The following is a 17,939-nucleotide window of genomic DNA, read 5'->3' on the forward strand; positions in this document are numbered from 1 at the left end:
CTCCGGAGGCAAGTATGCCTGCGTCCTCCCCAGAGCCAAGGAGAAGCAGCCTCCCCTTAAAGGGACATGTGCCCCTCCCTGGCTCCAGCCCACTTCCAGGGAGGGGCGTCCCGACAGGGCCCTGGGCCCGACCTGCAGAGGCGCAAGGCAGAGGCCGGTGCTCACCTTCAGCCGGCGAGCAAACAAGGAAGCTACGACTTCACAGGGAAACACACAGGCCAGGGTGGGGCAGAGAGAGGGTGCGCGGAGCATCCAAGGTCACACAGCGCCAGGCAGGATGTGACCTGGGAGAGCCCCTGCCACTGTGTCAGGCCCCCGGGCCTTATCGGCTGGAGCCGGGGCCAGCCGGCATGCACCGCAGAGGGCTGGGGAGGGGCCTGCAGAGCCCAGGGTCATGGTCAGACCCCTCCATTCCTTCCCCCACTCCCATGTGCTCCCGCTGCCCCCGCCCTCAAGGACACTGCCCCACTCAAAAGGCGCTAACCACCACGGCGGCCACCAGCGAGCCTCACTCCAAAGTTCACATCCCAAACGTCTATGACCACTTCCAGACCCCTCCGTGTCCACCCACAGCCCGCCAGACCCCCATCCAAGGCCCCACTTCCAAAACCTAAACTCGCAAGCACAAAGGCCAGAGGTAACGACGGAGGAAGCCCAGCTCCTGGCAGGCAGCAGCCGCAGGAGACACGAGGAGGGAGCCCTGGCCAAGCAGAAGAGCCGGAGAGCCAGGCCTGGTGAGAGCAAGCGTCCACTAGGAGAAGTCCAGATCGCCAGGATCCCTGCCCTGCCCTGCCCTGAGGACAGCAGGGCTCACTGCCCTCCCCGGCCTGCACGCGGGGTCCCTGGAGCTCCGTCCCGAGGGAGGAGCAAGACTTTTCAGGCAGCCCAGCGGCAGCCCGCGGCCACACAGACCTCGCCCACCGCTCCCAGGGTGGGGCCCACACACCCCTGAATTGAGGTGCAGACCCGAACAGACAACGGGCTGTAGCCCCAAGCTGAGCTGCAGAAGCACCCGAGAGCCCAACTGTTCATCTCGGGGAAGACTGGGCAGCTGGCCGGGAGCAGGACAGGCAGCGGTGTAGCTCGGTGCTGGGAGAGCGGCTCCGGGTGGGCCCGGGACACCCTGCAGGCCAGGGCAGGCAAGAGGCCCCACCCAGCCACCCCTCAACCGCCCCGAGGCACTCCCCAGCCCCAGGCAGACCCCAGCCCCAACTGGACCTCCCAAAGTGGGGCGGCTGAGCGCTGGCGCCGCTCCCAGCAGCAGCTCAGACTAGCTGCGCCTGCCCCTGCCCTGGGACCCCCCACACCCAGCAGCAGCAGCACATCACAGAGCCCTGCTCCCTTCCAAAAGCCCAGGCCTGGAAGACCAGCCTCAGGCAGAAACCAAGTGGCTGACACTACCCTGAACAGAAAGGCAGCTCATGGCATCCCCGGATCCTAGCCTCCGCCAAACCTCCCCAGCATGCCCACTGCACATGTGCCGTGCTCCGGGGTGAAGGCCGTGACCTGGTGTGGCCTGGGGTAGTGTGGGTCTCTCCCCAGGTCTTCCCTCTCCACCCCTACCCCTTCCAACCCCCTCCTCTCCTCCAGAGCCCACCCCCCAAAGGTGCCCAGAGAAGGGCAGCAGGGGCTCTGGGCACGGACTGTCACTTAAGTCTCCCAAGGACGCCGCCGGGAGACAAGGCCTCTGTCACCGGCTCTGTTTCACAGGTGAGGAACCAGCTTGGCACGCAGCAGCCAGACAGAGGGTCAGGCAGTGGGCGCTGCCTCCCGCCTCCTTAAGAGCCACCTCGTGCCTTTGGGCTACGCTTCAACAGACCCTGACCACAGCTGCCCCCAGCCTGGGGGGCTGCTCCCACCCCCTGCAGTTCCCCGCTCCGGGAAACAGAGTGCAGGGAGAGCCCAGACAGGGGACACCCAGGTGGAAAGGGCCCGCACCAGGCAGCTCTGGGCACCCGGGAGCGAGGCCTCAGGACATGGAGACTTCTCCCTTGGTGATGGCAGTGCTGGGGCCTGCAACTGGAGGCCTGGTGCTGACCCTCCTCACCCACACCCAGCTCTGCATTCCAGGAAGCGCAGGCCTCAGAGGCCGTGGTGTGGGGTGGCGCCTTGGGAAAGTTCTGGAAAGGGTCAACGCCACAATTCTCATCTCCTGACCCCGGTGGGTACAAGGCCCACCGTAGCCCAGGACGCAAGGCAGGCAGGTGGGACCCTGAGGCCAAGGTTCACGAGGAACCCTGGCTGCAGATGCCAGCCCAGCCTGTGCTGACACCCCGGCCCGTGAGGCACGCGCGTGCTCGGGACTGAGCTGGAAACCAGGGAAAGAACCCAGAGACAGTCTCGTGCAGCCCAGGGGCGCCGGAGCGGGGGCAACTCTGCAGGGCTGCAGGAGGGGGTGGGCAGAGCAGGCTTCTGGTCAGCACCGCCTCTGCCCTGGGTGTGGCTACTGAGCTCAGACCTCTGGGCGAGGTGACAAGTGATACCTGGTGTCGTGTGCTCCTCCAGGCAGGCTCACGTAGAGAGCCGGGGCCCCACACCGTGGGTCTCCTCCTCCTATTTCCTTGGCTCCGGCTCCAACCAAGGTGCCACCCAACAGTGGAATGACCCTACCGAAATGCCAAAGGACCTCCTGGGAGGGACAGGCACCACAGGGGGCCATAGGAGTAGCCACAAGGTGGCTCTTTGGGAGGTGGGAGGCAGCGCCCGCTGCCTGACCCTCTGCCTGGCTGCTGCATGCCAAGCTGGTTCCTCACCTGTGAAACAGAGCCAGTGACAGAGGCCGTGTCACCGGCTTCCTCAGGAGACTACAGGCGAGTCAGTGCAGAGAGCCCCTGCTGCCGTCTTCTGGGCACATTGGAGGGGGAGGGGACGGTGCTCAGGGGCTCCAGAGGAGGAGGAGGAGGAGGAGGAGGAGGAAGGGTTAGGGGTGGAGAGAGAAGACTGCGGAGGGAACCACACCAGACCAGACCAGTCAGTAGGGTGGGCCGGCGGCCTGTGGGTGCAGGATGCAGGGGCGGGGGGGGGGGGGGGGGGGGGGGGAAAGCAAGCGCATGGGTCTCTGCCCCCTCTGCCTGGGGAGGGGCCCAGCTTACAGACTGCAGAGAACCAGCAGCTTTCCTCCCGGGCCAGCACACTGGGGGCAGGCAGGACCCCGGCCTCCGGGGCCCACTGCCCCCCCCCAACTTCCCCCACAGGGGACTTGCTCAGCTAGAACACGCCTACCAGGAGACACACAGCTGGGTGCTCAGGGAGCCCCAAGAATTACCGCTAGAGAGGAGGAGCCCAACTGCCTATGGCGCGCATCATCTCAGAGTTGGAGGCTACCGAGAGGGAGGAGGAGGAGGGCGGGCGCAGGGCGGCCGGCCTGTAAGGCCAGCCCCAGGACACCTACCACCTGCAAGCCCACAGTTTAATTAAAGGGCGGCAGGAGAGAGTTGGCAATCACCAGCCCTAAGACCAAACTTCTAAGAGGCCCGGAAGAGGGGCCTGGAGGTGACCTCTGACCTCATGACCCCCCCCAACACACACACCCCCCAACGCGGCAGACTTCGGAAGAACCTGGGTCGTCCCCCTGGGTCATGGGCGTGGGCGCGGGCAGCGGCCTCAGAGGTCACCTCTGAGGGCCGCGGATAAGGGGCTTGAGCACCAAGACCTCAGCTCCGCAGGGTCCGAGCCGCGGATGACAGGTGCGAGCCCCCTCCCGGGGCAGCCGGCCCTCAGGTTCTCCCCGGGCCGGGGTCCGCACGAGGGAGGGACGGGGGGGGGCAGGGACGCCCAAGCCAGCCCCCCCACCCCACCCCGGGACCCGGAGGGAGAGGCGCCGGCGCGGCGGATGCGCAGCAGCGCGGCCGTTCTCGGACCCTGGCCCCGGGCCTCGGCGCGCGGGAGGGCCGGGCCGGGGCGGCGCGCTGGGGCGGGGGCCGGGCGTCCCGAGCGAGGCCCCGCGGCCGCCGGCCGGGAGGGGGGCGGGAGGCGACCGGGGCCCCGCTCGCAGCCCCCCTCGGGGCGGGCGCGGGCGGGTCGGCGCCTCCCCAGGCCGGGCCCCGCCGCCTCCCCGGGCCGGCGGGCGGGCGCGCGCGCGAACTTGGGCTGCGGGCGGCCGGCGGGCACTGCGGCAGGAGGCGGCCGGGCGCGCCGCGGAGTTTGCGGGAAGTGCGGCGGCGGGGCCCGGCCGGCGGCGCCAAGTTGGGCGTACCTGCGGGCGCCCGGCCCGGTCCGGCCTGCGGCGGCAGGAAGTCTCGTCCCCGCGCTCCGGCTCACATGGACTTTCTCCGGCCTCGCCCAGCACCGGCCGCACCGCGGCGGGCGGGGCGCGGGGAGGCGCCGCGGGCCGTTTAAAGGGACAGCGCGCCGGCCGCGCGCGCGCACTCGCCGCCCTGGGGGTGCGCGCCCCGCCGCCAGGTGGGAGCCGCGACGCGCGGGTGAAGGCGCCCGAGGGGGGAGGGGGCGCGGGGCGTCCCGGGGCGAGGGGCGGGGCGGGGGGGGGCGGGGGTCCTTGGCCCCTCCGCGCCACCCTCCGTCCCCCGCCCCCAGCGTCCCGCCCCGCGCCGGACCCACGCCCTCCCCCACCCCCGCCCTCCGACCCCCCCACGGACCCTAGCAGCGGGGGGTGGGGGGGGTGGGTCCCGGGCCCCGCAGCGCCCCCTCTCTGCGGCGGCCGAGCCTGCACCGAGCGGCGGCGCCGGCGGGAGCGCGTGCCAGGACGGCGGGGATGCGGGAGCACCGCTGGGCGAACCCGACGCCGGGCACCGGAGCCTCCTGCTCGCGCCGGGAACTTGCCCCGGGCTGCTTTCAGGCCTGGCGAGATCCGGGCACACTGGCGACTACTGGGATGCGTTCCCGGCCGTCCCGCTCCCCTCCCAGCCCTGCGGCTCCAAGTTTGTCCGAGGTTCGTTCCTGTGGACAGAATTGCGCCTCTGAGTAAAACGGGCCGCACATCAGAAGGGACCCACGAACGCCCCCCTTCTCAGTCGCCCCCATCCTAATCTGGGGTCTGGGGTCAGGACAGGCCACAGTGGTCCCCTCAGCCAGAGGCAGCGTGGCTCCCTCCCTCCCACAAGGGTCCTCGTGGGAAAATGAGGGAGGTACCAGAACAGTGATCTTGAGCATGGGGTCGGGAGGAGGAGATTAGCGTGGAGAACAAGGTGTCCACTCGCCTTCCCAGAGAATGTTCTAGACCCCTTGGGAGTCAGAGGCTAGGGCTAAAGCCCTGCCAGCTAGCCAAGGTCATTCATAGGACAATGGTCAGAAGCTGGTCCAAGTACTTCTGTCCCAACCTCAAGCCGGATCCTTCACCCTGATCATAGACAGACCACCAACCCCAACTTGCGGGTCTGCACAAAAACATCCTCCCGCCAGCTCACTCTTGCCTTGCCCTGCCCTCTGGCAGGATGAGTATGACACCCCCAGATCACCACTCAGACCCAAACAGGGTTCCGGTTTCCTCACCTCCAGACCAGTGCAGCCTATTGCCCCTTCCAACCCCATGGGGCAGTCTGTCGCGTCCAGGGGGCCTCTCTCTACCCACTAGAGACACAGTCAAGTGGTTTGGCATGTGGTCACGTGGCTCCAGAGGTGCAAGGTGAGGGAGACTTAGGTAAACCTCCAGCAGGAGCTCCTCCACCCAGGAGCTGTCTGCAGAAGGCTCTGGAACAGGTGGGGGCTGGGGGCTGGGTGCCTGCAGGCCACCCCTGCAGCCTTGGGATTCCCGCTGGCTCCTAAGTGCTCTGGACCAACTGGGCAGTGAAAACACAAACCCCCCAGCTCCGCCCCCGCATCCCTCCCCCCAGCCCTGACCCTTCTCCTCAAGCCCCCTGGAGATTGGGGCTTCTATGGATGACATGGTGAGCAGGGACAGACAAGTCTATGGGCACTTCCAGCCCAGGGTGAGGCCACAGAAGCCATCCACTAGGCCACTGAGGTCCTCTCCTGGTGGCCCATGAGGCCCCACAGAAGGTCTGGAGGGGTGACCGCCCCCCAGCAGGCAGCGAATACAGCACCGCGACCTCTATTTGCCACTCCCTGGGGGACCCTGCTCACCTGGGGAGCTGATTCACACTTCGCACATTCCGATCGGTTCCCTCACTTTGTTTTCTAAATATCAAAGGAAGTCTTTCTTCTTTAATGGAGGACATTTGGAAAACACTGAGAAGTTTTAAAAGACAACAGGGAACCAGAAACCCATTCCCCAAGGGTAACTACCAGGATTCGGTGCTGTTTCTGGGCATCTGGGTGTGAGTCTACTGCAGGAGCACATTTTGTTTTTTATTTTGTTACAAAGATTTTTTATTTGACGGGGAGGGAACAGAAGCTGGAGGGGGAGCAGGCTTCCTGCAGAAAGGAGCCCGAGATTGTGACCCCAGCCGGAGGCATTTGCCTAACAACCGAGCCGCCCAGACGTTTAAATACGAATGCTTTTTTGCCCGCTAACTCACTTCCAGGCCTGGGCTGCGTGTCCGGGGCACGCTCTAACTTTATGTTCCGACACTCCCGTGAGGTTAGCTCTGTTCCTACTCCTGTTTTGCCAATGAGAATAGCGCAGCTCTGGACCAACGTGTAGCCAGCCCCGGGCTCGCTCAGCCAGGGCTCCCAGCCTGGGTCACCAAGGAACTCAGGGTGTGGGCCCGAGCGCCTCGTGCCTCCGCTGTGAGTTAGATGTGGTGAGCATTCAGCTTGGTGTGGGCGCTGATAGGCGGGTGGGTGGGCCACAGTCCCCTCCTGAGGGATCTGATTAGCGCCGCAGCCCCTCTGCCGAGCCAAGGGGGGCTTCCTCAGCTCAGGAAGGCTGGGCCTGGCGTCAGATCCTTCGCTAATGCAGAGAGCATAGGGCTGGGGGCGGGGGCGGGGAGAGGGAGGTGACAAGAGATAAATCTGCAAACAGATAAGCCACGGGGGGGGGGGGGTCCTCGGGTGGGGGCCCAGGGATACTTGGGAGCAAGGGAGAGAACCAGTGCCTGGCCGCCTGTCTGTCCTCCCCCGGATGCCACAAGCCTTGGCGGGTCCTGCAGGTGGCTCAGTGCTCTGTGCAAACCTGACCACCCCGGGGTTGGCCATCTGTCGAGGAGGAATCGGGGGGGGGGCACCTTTCTCCTCCCAGGACTCCTCCAGCCACACGTACCCCCAAACTCTGCTTCCTCCACGGTTCTGTCCCGGGCGTCCTCCGTGAGCGGTTTTGGGGGTCAGGTCTGCGCGCTGTGCCGCATCCATTCTGGAAGACACTGACCTCCTCCATCCAAGGCTTGTCTTGAAGGACAAACACACCTAGACTCAAGATGCACTCAGCCAGCTGCCTCCTCGACTGCCCGCTTGGGTGGCTGATGGCCGGACAGAGTCCCTTGCCGTGCCCTAGGCCTGTTCCCGCTGCCTCTTCTGCTTCAGCAAATGGCCGCTCACCCTTTGGACAGCTCAGGCCAAACACCGGCTTATGGGTCACTTTTCTCCCATCCCAGGTCCCGTGGGTCCCCTAGGCCTGCAGCTCCACCGCACAGCTGACCCCTTCTCACACCCACCATCTCTCCGCAGACCCTCCCGGTCTAATCCCCTTCTCCCCAAGTTACCGCAGCAGCCCCAAAGCTGGGGTCCCCCGGCTCCCCCCACCCCGTTGCCCCATCCAGGTCTCGTACCACACAGGACCACAGAGATGCCTCTAAACATGTCAGATCAGAGATCCCCTGTGCTCAGATCCCTCAGTGCCCCCCATCTCCCTCCCACACAGAACTTGAGCCCAAGTCTTTGCAACGGCCAAGACCTGGGTCCCTAGCCCACCTTCCCCACAACTTGGTCCTGATGTAGCTCCAGCTCCCAGCTCTGCTCCAGCGCACTGGTTTCTGCAGGGCCTCCAACTGCGGGCATCCTTCTGCCCCAGGGACTTTGTACCTGCCGATCCCACTGCCCGTACCTCCCCCTCCACCCGCTATGTCTTTGAGATGATTCGCTTCCTTTGGGTCTCTGCCCAGTCATCCCTGGAGACTGGGCCTTCCCAACCCTCCCATATAAAAGTGACAGATGGGCCGTTGCCCGCTGACTCTCCCTGACCCAACCCTGGGTGCTAATCCACTCTGACACTCATGCCCCCACAGGCACCAGCCCCCCATATTATTCACCACCCTAGCCCTGGCCCAGTAGGGTGCCTGGTATAGGTCAGGTGACCATAGATGTCTACAGAGTGTGGGAGCCTGAGGGGTGCTGTGCCCTCAGTGATGAGGGGCCAGAGCCCCTGTCTACCTGTCTGAGTTGGGGGTCCCTGAGTGTCCAGAGTCTTCTGTTGGCAGAATGGGAAGCAGTAGGCAGGGGACCCCAGGGTCAGACTCTGGCTGGGTCTGCTGGCATGAGAACAGACTCCAGCCCAGTAAATGGCCGAGCAGGAAAACGGAGCCTCCCCCAGCAGGTGCACGCAGAGTCCTGTCGGCCTGAGCTGAGTGGGATCTGGGTGCCCACCGCGCGTCCTTGCACCCGGGGGCCGGGGCCAGGGCCAGGCCTGCGCAGGGCCGTGAAGGAGGGTGTCTACCTCCTTGTCCCGCGCTGGCCCGTCGGCACAGAAGCAAGGACGCCGGAAAGCCTTCATCGCCGAGGCGTTCGCTCTCTATGGTCCAAGGAGGAGTTCACCGGAGCCAAAGTAAACACCTGACTGATGTGGGTCCCTCACCCTCCCTGGGAAGCTGCCCCGGGTGGGCTCTTCCTCAGCCCCAATGGGGAGCGGCCGGTGGAGGGTTGTCCTGCCATCACCCCAAGCACCCGCGTTCTCAGCAGAGGCTAACTCAGGGACGACCCTGACCCCGAGACTGGGCAGCTGCCAGAAAAGCCATGAGGCTCCACTTCCGGCCCCTCCCCCGGGAAGCTCCGGGAGAGGCCCTGGCCGCCTGTGTGCGGCCACACGCCAGTGGCCCACAAAGGGCCCCTTTGTTAGGATCCTGCTCTGTGCCAACCATGCAGCACAGCGGGGGGGGGGGGGGGGGGGAGGTGTCACTGAACGCCTGGGCGCTCGGGCCGTCCCCTTGCAGCCAGGGTTGGAGCAGGACCCCCAGTCTCACCCCAGGCTCGGGGAGCAGACCTGCCTCGTCCATCTAAGCGGGGCAGGAGCCAGCGATGTCGCAGACCCCAACCCCCAGACTCGCAGGCCAAGTCCGGCCCCCACTTGGCCCTGTCAGGTTTTGCCCACCCCATCCCCAGTTTTGGATTCGAGTCAAGGCCAGCAAACGGTCCCACCGGTTCGTATGGCCTACCCCCTCAGCACGTCTGCCCGGGACCCCAGGCTGGCACTGGGGGAGCCTTGGGGGGAGCCAGGTCCACAGGTGGAGGGAGCAAGAGCCGCCCACACCTCATGGCCGCCCTGGGCCCCAGTGTTGCAGGATTCTGGTCTCGTGGAGTCGAAGAACGGATCTTGGGGCCACCAAAGGGTGAGGTGAAGCGAAAGTGTATTAAGTGAAGGTGAGAACAGGAAGGAAAGGAAAGGAGCTCTCTCTGGAGGGGCCGTCCACCATGGCTGGCCTGCAGGGCCTCCAGGGTCGGCCTTTTTTTGGAACACTGACCAGAGAACTCGGTCAATGTCTTGTCTATGTCACACAGGGGACGCCTGTTCCAGCATCAGGAGCACAAACAAGGCATTCCTTCCCAACCTTCTTACTGTCTCACCTGTAACACGTCTCACATCCGGCTTCTGTGAGCCTCTGCTCACTAGCTCCCTGCTCCTCCCGCCCTACCCAGCCCTGCGTGCCCCTGACTCAACAAGACACAGGACACCGGGCAGGGACGCCCAGGCGCCATCTGCCCCAGGGCCCCGGGCCACCGTCCAGCCACGGCCCAGCTCCAGACATCAGGCCCTGGCTCCTGTCAGGGGGCAACCTTGAACACAGCCCACACCCCTCCCCAGGAAGCTACCTCACATTGTTCCTGGCCCGGCTCCTGGGCGCTGCGGGGCCTGGTGCCGGGCAGCACTGTGAGCATTCCTGCAGGAGGGAGGAACAAGGGAGGCGCTAACACGTCTCCAGTCTCCAGGCCCCTCCGGCAAAGGGGCCAGCAGCTTAGCTGCCCCAGAGCCAGGCTCCCGGGTCCCTCTGTCATTCCGCCTCTTACCATGGCTCTGGAGAATCGGCAGCCCCTCCACCCCTGGGAGTCCCCCTCTCCCCTCTGGGGACATGCGGGGCTGCGGGTACTCCTGGGGGCCTGAGGCACAGGGACACGGGCGGTCTCCGGTGGCCCTTTTCAGGCATCATCACAGTGCTATTAGAAGCCCCGGCGCGGCCTGCAAGCTCTGGCGGCTCCGGGCCCTGCCTGCAGGCCCCGCACACTGTCTGTGCGGCGTCCGCGTTAGGAGGCATCAGCCCAAACCGGAAGGGGGACCAAGCGCGTTCTGTACTGAAACTGGCAACAGACTCCTGGGGTTCAGGCCGTGGTCCACCACCCGTGCCAGTCCATGCACCCCTGCAGATGATGAAGACCCTGGACCAGGGGGATTTCAAACTTCTGTGTTTCTGATGGAGAGTCTGCTTGTCCTGCAGACACAGGAGCTGGGGACTAGGGAGGTGTCCAAGGATGAGAAGCAGGGGCGAAGGGGGAAGGGGGAAGGCGCAGCCAGAGTGGAGAGAAGGGCTGATGGGGCCTCACCCTGTGCTCAGTGAATTCCCTCTAGGCCTGAGGAGCCGGCCTCTGCCTGCTGCCCAGCTTCTGTCCTCCACCCACCCACCCTGTCCTTGTAGCACACGGCCCGCCAGTCTGTGCCCATGACCACAGGGCCTTTGCACCTGCAGTCCCCCTGCCTGGGATCCCTCCTCGCCCTGTGTTGGCACGTGAATTCTGATTGGTTTATCCTTTAGGTCCTACTTTAGGTTCCATCCTATTCAGGTCTTCAGGGAAGCTGTTTAGACCCCCAAGCTGGCTCTCACAGCATTGGGTTCCCTCCTGGGGTGCACTTCTACACCCCAGCAGATAGTTTAATCTGGCCCCTAGGTGAGGAGACATAGTTGCTGAGACAGGCCCAGTCAGAGCACAGGCAGCCCAGGAGGGTGGCAGGCAGGGCCCGTTGCATGGTACGGGGTAGACAGGCTGCACACCTGCCCCCAGAGAGCAGGAGGCCAGGTCGTCCGTGAGCAGGGCTGTGTGCCCGGGACTCGGCCCTGGGACACGGCAGGGGGAGAGCAGGGTGGGCCGGGGCAGCTTTCCAGGGCCTTCTGTCTGAGACGGGGGCACAGTCAGAACTCCCAGAACCCCCCAGAATGCCACGGCCCAGAAAGCCATGTGCACACGGTGAGAGGCCATCGCGGAGTTGGAACCGAGAACTGGCCAGAGACCGCCGTGGGGAAAGGCGTACAGTTCTTCACAAACTGAAGAGAATTACATGCGACCCAGCAGTTCCGCTTCTGATGTGAGTGAAAATCTGGAGCAGGGTCTCAAAGCCTTCTTTGTGCCCCCGTGTTCATGGCCCCGTTCACAACGGCCAAGGTGTGAACACAACCCGGTGTCCTTCGACGGAACATCCGCACGTGGTCTCCCCGTGGAGCGGAGCCATGTCCAGATCCCATGTACTGAAATACCTAAGGGGTCACCCGCTGGAGGGGGGCAGGGGTGCAGGGGGTCCACGTTCAATGGCGACTGTTCACTGCGGGAAGATGCACGCGGTCTGGGGACGGCTGCCCAGCACATGGGCTGCCCCAGAGCTCTGTGCTTAAAAGCAAGGAAGACATGAATCTGATACCTGTTTTCCTAGAGAAAACACCAAATGCTATGCATGGACATGAGAGGAGGAAGCAGCCTGCCAGGCGTTGGCTGAGGGTCCGTGCAGGGCGACGGGCTCCCGGTGGCGTCGGGGAAGGTGGGGGGTGTGGAGGGAAGGGACCGCCTGGTCAGCGGAGCCAGGACTCCTCTCCTCCCACACCAAGCAAGCCTCCCTGTGCATGTGGGGAAGAGGTCTCCTGGTTGCTGGGTTCCAGGAGACCCTCTGGGGATCCTCCCAGGACCCCAGGAGGGGGAGCCAGAAGGACCCAGGTGGGAGGCCTGTGATACCCATTCCCCCAGATGGGAAGATGGAAGGACATTTTGGGGGAATCAAGCCTCCTCTGTGGCTGCAGGACTCCCTGGGTGGTTCCTGCTTGGGTCACATGATCCCAGGCATCAGACCAGATGCGGCCAGGGCTCAGTCCTGTCGCTGGGGGTCATCACTGCCCCGAGTCCAGTAGTGCGCCCCGATCTTCCCTTGACGTCTCAGCATCTGGCCACAGGGTCGGACCGCCCACCTCCACAAGTACTTAGTGGCTTCTGGACCACGCTGCTGTGTTGCGTGGTCCCCCACCTCCCACTCCTCCTCCTTTGCCCACCCCTAGGCCCTTGTCCTGCTGAGGGGACCCCCCAGGTGGACAGGGTGCGCATTAGGGTCTGAGTGCGCCTGTCCTTGCTGGGATCCACGCGGAGTGCCATGGGGCCTGGCCCGGCCTGCTCTCCGCACTGCAGGAGCAGGGCTGGCAGCCAGCCGTGGACCCAGCGCCCTCGGGGATGACGGGGGGCGGGCTGGACATGATGGAGCACGGCAGGGCAGGAACACTGGGTCTGGGGTCGCACGTACACGCTACGGTGCATTCGCCAGGAGCTCCCTCCTGCCTCCAGGCAGCCCGTGGGCAGCTGGGCCCTGCAGATTCAAACCTGGGTCTGGTCTTGCTAAGAAGACCGGGTGCTTGGGGGTCTGGAAGCGCAGGAAGACTAAACTTCATTCTCAAGGGCCAGCCAGGGGTGGTGGGGTCTGCACTGGGATCCGAGGTGTGCCCACCAGGAGAACCCTCTGAGATGGGCTGGGCACCCCCCCAGACCTCGGGGGAGGTCTGGGTGCCCGCAGGTGGAACAATACCCAGATGGAACCCTCGGGGTGAACGCTACCATGAACCAGGACCTCCTGAGGGGGTAGCGGTGCCCTCAGCACAGGCTCCCCACTCAGACCTCCCACTCTGGGAGCTCATGCTCAGGGGCTATGCCCCTCAGTGGGCACATCCCTTCAGAGGAGCCGGGCACAGTGCTGGGCGTAGCCCCTCCAGCCGTATCCCTGCTCCTGGGCCCACCATAGCCATGGCCTGACCCTGAGACAGGGGCCTCTGGAGATGGCATGGGGTCTGGGGCCAGGGAGGTGAGTGGGGGGTTCCATGGGACACCCCAGGTGTGACTCCCACTCCTTCTTCCCCTCCCCCTCATTCTGGCTTGCGGGAGAACTGAGTCCTCTGCTCCATGTCCCCAGTCTGGCCAAGGGTCTTGCTCAGAGGAGCAGCCTAGGGGGCAGGGATCTACTCTCCACCCCAACCCAAGTGAGACTCCAGGGCTCAGGTGGGCAGGAGCGGGAGCCATGGCCTGCAGCTAGTCATCGAGAAGGGTGGCCCAGAGCTGGCAGGAGGGCTACCTGAGCACGTTCCTGAAGTCACTCCATGTGGCCGCCCAGGGGAGGGGCCGCCTGCTTACAACCTCCCCTCCGAGGAGGAGTCCAAAGGGCTGTGCACTGTCCCCCTTCTCTGGCCTGGGTGGGTCATGTGGCCCACAGGGTCCTCCAGGGAAGGGAGCCAAGAGTAAGGGACGGACAGGCAGCCCCGGCATCTCGAGGACTCGACTGTTTGCTCGGGGTGGTGTTTGGGGCTGCAGGTGTGACGACAGCCCCAGTCCCTGCTGGCCACGGCCATGGTCCTTTTCGTCCTCCCTCGTCCTGGAAAGTTCTGGGTAAGGACCTGGTGGCTCCGATTCTGGCCAACCAAATGCGGCGGTCAGTCTGGGGGATGGGCCAGAGCTGGCCTTTTGGTCACCAGGTGTGGCCTTAACTCAAGCCTGAGCTTTGTGCTAACGGATAAGTCCCCGTGGCAGCTGGAGCCCCAGCCCCACCAGCAAACTCCCCAGTCTCCACAGCCCTGTGTCTGCGGGTCCTAAGACCTTCAAGGCACTTACGACACCACTGGGAAACCAGGCTTCCAGGAATGCGTCCTGGAACATTCCAGAGCACTAGTACCTCTGTGCAATGTTGGGGCCATCAGCAGGGACACTGGCTTTAATCCCACAGACCGCAGGGCAGGGTCCAGAAGGCAGCACTGCCCAGCACCGCATCCCTGCCCATCCCCGACCTCGCCTGCCAGGAGCCCAGGAATACATCTCAGGGAGCCCAGCCGACAAGGTCGTGCCTGCCCTGTGCTTGGAACGATGCACCAGGGGAGGTCGGCGAGAGCCCCTGCCAGACCCCCAGCAAGGGGGAAGGTGCGTGAGGGTGCAGAGTCCGGCCCCGCCACAGCCAGGGCTTCTGGGCGGGGAGCGCACCCGGGCCCAGGTGGGTGTGTGAGCAGGTACGGATGCCTCTCCTTGACCCCCTACAAAGCTGCCCAGGGGACGATCTGCCCAGGGCATTTTGCTGAAGGACTGAACAGACCCCGGGGTTTAAGACTGTTCCTCGTGTCATACGCCTCTCCTTCAAACCCCAGGCTGGGCCGGCACATTGTTAGGAGGTTAATTCTCGTAATTGGAACATGTGGGCAGTGCAGGCCAGAGGTCCCTAAACTTCCCCGAGAGGTGGGGGGCTAGGCGGCAGCCGGGTCCGCCTGCAGCTGTACCCCCTCGGGCAGGGATGGTCTCCCCACTCAGCATCAGCACACAGAGCCCGCTCCAGGCTGGAAGGGGCACCAGGAGCCCAGCGCTGGGTCTGTGGCTCGCCGCCTCCCACTCACTGGCTTGCAGACCAACCTTCGGCCCCGCTGTTGCACCGACGGTGGGTCCTCCCGTTGTGGCTGGAGACGCCCGACAGCTGCCCTGGAGATGAAGACTTGCGCACCCAGACTCCTGAAAAGCCCTTCTCCGAGGGCAGCCCCTGTTTGCACTAGACCAGCTCCTCCAGCTGGGAACACCAGCCCAAGGGCGGCAGAGCTGGCCGGCCAACACGTGCTCAGGCAGGGCAGTGATGGGCAGATGAGGAGTGTGCAGGGCTGGTGCCGTGAGCTCCTGTGGGCCAGACGCATAGGTCGTAGCCAGGGCTGCCTGGGACCCCGCGGCCCCAGGGGTTCTGCCGGGCCCGGGGCCATCTGAGGCCGCGCCCTGGGGCCCAGGGACATCTGTGAGTCCTTGGAGGCCAGCTGGGGTCCCTTCCACAGAAGGAAACTGGGTGAATATTTTGGTTTCGCGGCAGCGGCGGCGGAGCCCGTGGTGCTCCGTGCGAGTGAATTAGGGCAGCACCGCGTTGGCTTCCGTGTGCCTCCCCCTGGCTTAAACTGGATGCTCTAATCTTCTTCTTCTTTTGTCCTAAATTTCTCTCTAACATTTTGTGCAGCTGTAACGCAGCTGCTGCTTCCTGCTGCCGGGCAGGCGGAGGCATGGGTGGCGGCGGTGACTCACCTTCCCCCGGGAGGGACCGCAGAGCCTGGCCGGACACGCCACGGTGGGCACAGCTGCTGGGGGGCAGCCCCAGGTAAGCCGGGCACCCACACAGCCAGGGCGGAGAGCGGGGGACCCCTGCCGAGGTAAGGGCAGGCACTCCAGGGCCAGTTCCAGGGTGAGGAGGGGGCACTACCTTCCCCGGAGAAGTCCGCCAACTGTAGGCACCTGTCCCCACGGACGCTTCTGGAGGGAGGCGTCCCACCCGCGAGGCTGAGCTTGCAGGGCACTGTGTGACCTTGGACACCGTCTTTCAGAAAGTGTCAGGCCCTAGGGGCTCGCGTGCTATCACCAGAATGTGTGTCCTGGGGCGCCTGAGGGGCTCATTTTGTTATGTGTCTGGCTTTGGCTCAGGGCCAAAAAAGCTGGTCCGGGAGGGGTGACCTCAGGGTCCTGGGATCGAATCCTGCATCGGGCTCCCTGCTCAGTGCGGTGTGCTTACGGTTCTCTCTCCCTCTCCCTCTGCCCCTTTACCCTGAACACGTGCAGTCTCTCTCTCTCTCTCTCTCAAATAATAAATAAATCTTAAAAAAAAAAAAAGATTTATTTCTCCCCAAAGTCCTGTGTTGAAGCCTAACCCCGCCCCAGGTGAAGGTGTCGGGACGGCCTTGAGAGGGGAGGAGGTCGCCGGCCGAGCCACCCCCGAGACCCCTGCGGCCCTCCCACCGCGAGAGGACACAGCGAGACGTCGCGTCTGTGAGCCGGGGAGTGGCCCCCCCGGACACGGACTGTGCGGGCGCCGGGGTCCTGGACTAGCAGCCCCGGAGCTGTGGTGGTGGGCCCGGCCGCAGCGCTCCGTCCCAGCCGCCAGGGGTAGACTGAGACAGCACAGCCCCCTCGGCCCTTTGCTCATTCCACAACTGTGTGGACGCGCTGCGCCCCCGGAGACCGTCTGCCAGCCTGCCCCTGAGGTCAAGACCAGGAACAGGCCCAGGCCGCAAAGGGCAGAAAGGCATCTCCCCGCCCCTGGTCAGGGCTGCAGCCTCAGCCCCTGGCTTCCAGCACCTGCCCCTGGAGAGGGCCGCGTGCAGCTCTGGCCCCCTGTGGCAGTCTGGGCTCCTCGGGAGTCCCCCACCCGCATCCGCAGTTCTCCCGGGAGGAAACCCCGGCCTCCTTCCAGGAGGAGGTGTGCCCAGCAGCTCTGTCCTTTCTGGACTTTGTCTAGTTGCTCTTGTTTTCCACTCCCATATGTTGCAGAAAAGCTGGTCCCGGAGGGGTGCAAAGACCCGCACGGGGCAGTGGCGAGGACGCAATGCCCTCCATGCGGCTGGCTCCGTGGCCGGCGGAGCCAAACGTGGGAAAGGCAGACGGAGCCAGCCACTGGGGGTTTCCCTCTCCTCTCTGAGAGGCCTGGAGGGACCCGCGGGGGCAGGGAGGCAGGCCCAGCTCTGGCCCACCCTGCCCTGCCCACTCTCGGGGTGCACAGGGACAGACTCGGAACTTCGGGCTGTGGCAAACACGCATGCATCACGCACACATGTGAACGCACACGCAGGCTCACACACCCCCGTGGCTCGGCGGGTCGAGGGGCTGCAGCTGCTCAGAGGAGCACAGCTCCCCACGCAGGTGGTGCCGAGCTCGGCTGACTCAGCTGCAGGCGGCGCCGTCAGGGGGGACCTCGCGCCGCCCCTGGGAGCCAGGAACCCAGGGACTGGGAGATGGAAGCACAGTTGGAAAAACACAGATAATTCCCGGGACGTTGTGTCAGGATGTTGTTGTAAATAACGAGTTCACAGTTGAAACTCAGAATTGTATTGTCCGAGGGCTGCTCCTGCCTGCTGCGGGCTGGCAGGGAGCGCGTGGAGGCCCCCTCGGCCCTGCAGGTGAAGGGCAGGTCAGCCGCTGGGCAGCATTCCAGTCCTGGAGGAGGAGAGCCTAGGGGCCGGGGTGGGCGGGGGAGAGAGGGCAGAGGGGCCCTGGGGCAGGGGTGTGGCTCGGCCTTTGCAAAGACCTGGACACCCACCGTCTCTGCTCACCTAGGTCAGCGCGTGGGCAGAAACATCCCCATCAGTGGGGCACGGGGGTCAGGGTAGGCCCCAGGGGGCATGTGCGCTGCGTCTCCCTGTCTCCTGACCCGAGCGAGGGCAGGAAGGGCACCCCTCCCTGCCCACCGGAGAAAGCGGCGTCCGCGGCAAAACCTGCACAACCTCTTCTGGGTGCCCCTGGAAGGAAAGGGCCCCCCGGGGCTCCAGGGGACCTGGTGCCGACCCCTGGGGCAGGGGACATGCCTCCTGGGAGGCCACCTGACCACTCCCCCCAACCCCCAGCTGCTCTCCCCAGCCATCAGCAATGCCCTCAGCCTGGACTGACTGATTTCTGCATGAATATTCATGCCGCAGCCTGGACGAGGCACTAATGTGCTCGGCAAGCAGAATGGAGCCCTGGCCCCTCCTCGCAGAACGAATGGCCGTGCGCTTCTCCCCTCGCACACAGGCCTGCAGGGCTCTCCTCTGGAGACGTTCTCCCACTGACCAACTCCGGAGGCTGGGGCATGGCTGTCCCCTCTAGAGGGATGCCCACTTTCAGGCGGGGGGCCCCAGGCCCTGCCCTGCTCAACCACACCGCTG

At 65.0% G+C, this 17,939-nt stretch overlaps 1 protein-coding gene across 2 annotated transcripts in view; it reads right to left on the bottom strand.

The window, feature by feature from the left end:
* Positions 1–4,333, bottom strand: part of NACC2 (NACC family member 2) — a 62,437-nt gene extending 58,104 nt beyond the window's left edge. For both annotated transcript variants that reach the window (XM_032307241.1, XM_032307238.1), the window contains exon 1: positions 4,196–4,333. The gene's annotated coding sequence lies outside the window, so the exon portion shown is untranslated. The remainder of the gene's footprint in view (positions 1–4,195) is intronic.
* Positions 4,334–17,939: the final 13,606 nt, after the last annotated feature.

This window comes from Mustela erminea, chromosome 12, assembly GCF_009829155.1.
Source record: "Mustela erminea isolate mMusErm1 chromosome 12, mMusErm1.Pri, whole genome shotgun sequence".
Taxonomy (NCBI): domain Eukaryota; kingdom Metazoa; phylum Chordata; class Mammalia; order Carnivora; family Mustelidae; genus Mustela; species Mustela erminea.